Genomic DNA, 2,185 nt, shown 5'->3' on the forward strand with positions numbered 1-2,185 from the left:
AGGCCATACTCTTGGATGCAAACATCCGTATGTTTTTCCTCCAAAGAAATTGAGATGATTGATTGTACATAGGTTGATTCCATTGTTAAGAATAATCATTTTTATCTATTTCCTGGTATTATGGGTGTGAAGATGAGGCAGGTTATATAGTTCTCAATCTTGTTTCAGATAAGATAAAATGTCAGTGATCATAGTTTGGCTATAAGCTCGGGGGTTAAACTATGTATTAAGCCAAAATTTTTTCTACTGGCCATTAACTTTGAACAAATGTCACATTTTGGATGAGAATCAAACGAATGGAATAGCAGTAGTTAAATTGCACCGGTTGCTTGCAATTCCTTCGTTTGTCTGTCATTAGCGAAACTGTAGGTAAAGCTACTAATATTACACTATATCACTACACTTACATAGAGATATGGCAGTCTCATCTCAGTTCTGAAATGACCAACACTTCTAAAACATATTCAATTCCTTAGTCAAATACTGCTCATGTATATGTACTAAGTGGAACAACTATTTAAACTACCAATATGTTCCTACATCCTTACTTTTTGTCATAAGCTTTTCTTAAAAAGTAATTATGGTTTGCATGATCTTTTTCTTGCTATTCTTAACTCTTAGGATCTGTGAAACGTAGAACTTATGACATATTTTTCAATTTTCTACTTGAACAAATCTGCTCTTACCTAAGTTCTGCTTAATTAATGACTTTAGACTGCTTCAATTTCCTGCTTTGCTTAATCGGTTATAATGTTACTAATTCTAAAATAACTACTAATAGAAGTAATAGCTATAAATAACTTCTTTTGGTAGCTTAACTTCTGGGTTTAATTCTTGTTTAGATAATTAGGATAATCTAATTTAGTTAATAGTTAATAATAAGTACTCGTGAGTTTGACATCCAACTTTTAGTCACCTTATTACTTGACGATCGCGTATACTTGGGTGTTGCGTTTGGCCGCAGAAAGGGTTATATCGAACATTTAGTACTTTAGAATATTCAAAGTAGAGATTGAAAGAGAAAAAAAAATTGTATGGATGCAGGTGGGCCTGTGTTAATGAGAGAGAAAGCACGTGCTAGATAGCGAAACGAGAAGTTAAACACCATAACATGAGTTGTCCATGCCTAGCGGACTAATCGCAAGAGCCAATGCCAAGAATCTCATGGGAAGCTATTAACATACATATTGATGAAGAAATTCTTCGAAGAAAGCCTTGCGTATATATGCTAAAGAATAACTAATACCTGGAGCTAGGTTGAAATGGGTGATCATTTCATCTAAAACTTTAAGTTAAGTTACTAGAGAGATCACACTTTTATTTACGTAATTATATTTTCAACAGCTTAAGAATATGAACCTTAGGCTAATCGGTTCATAATCTCGGGGATGTGAGTCTTCATGAAGTAATCCTCCCATTTGATGCATCTTGGATCAAGGTTGAGGACATCATCCATGCTTCCTTCGTTCATTGCCATTCTCAACCTCTCAGCATTGGCTTCATCGAAGCTGAAAGTATATATGTTTATAAATAAGGTATATTCTTAGGGATCTTTGCACAAATAGTTGGTCATATTCATTATTTACTTTTTCTAACCATATATATAGATTATACATTGATTATATACAATTATACATGTATAGTACATAAATTATGCGCATATTATCTATCCATCATCTATTTTTAATTTAAGTGGTTGGGTGAGTGGTTATTTGGGTTAATTCTTCGTATTCTTATAGTATAATTAATTAGAAATGCAAAAACCACTTGAAAATTAATACTGGTAGTAAAGTGGGGGAAGATAGAGAAAATATAACATGCACATACCTTCCAAGGAAAATTAAGTAAGGTTTATACAGTTTAGATACACGTATAGCCCTATCAATCTTCCTTTGCAAATTTGTAGTATCTAGAGCAAAGGAAAGAGCACGTTAGTGTTATTGAATTAAACTGAACCTTTATCAGCACAAAAAAAGCTTTTTAGGAACAAATTTTAGCTTATAACCATAAAGGATAATGTTAACTTAGCACTTCCATGACAAATCTAGATTAATTACTAACTAAAAACTCACTTTGTAGTTAATTAGTTGAGTTTCTTAATTCAAAACTAATTATTTTCCTGTTTAGTTGCTTAACTTAAGCAAGGACAGAGGTAGTATATATGTTACGAGTTCGGCCAAACCAA

General features: G+C 32.5%; 1 long non-coding RNA gene across 1 annotated transcript; it reads right to left on the reverse strand.

The window, feature by feature from the left end:
- Positions 1 to 1,162: 1,162 nt before the first annotated feature.
- Positions 1,163 to 1,953, reverse strand: LOC117278714 (uncharacterized). Its single transcript, XR_011412396.1, has 2 exons — positions 1,828 to 1,953; positions 1,163 to 1,508 (listed from the first exon to the last, which is right to left on the reverse strand). It is a non-coding gene; the product is annotated as an uncharacterized lncRNA (long non-coding RNA).
- Between the last annotated feature and the right edge of the window lie 232 nt (positions 1,954 to 2,185).

The sequence above is a fragment of the Nicotiana tomentosiformis genome, chromosome 11, assembly GCF_000390325.3.
Source record: "Nicotiana tomentosiformis chromosome 11, ASM39032v3, whole genome shotgun sequence".
Lineage (NCBI taxonomy): Eukaryota > Viridiplantae > Streptophyta > Magnoliopsida > Solanales > Solanaceae > Nicotiana > Nicotiana tomentosiformis.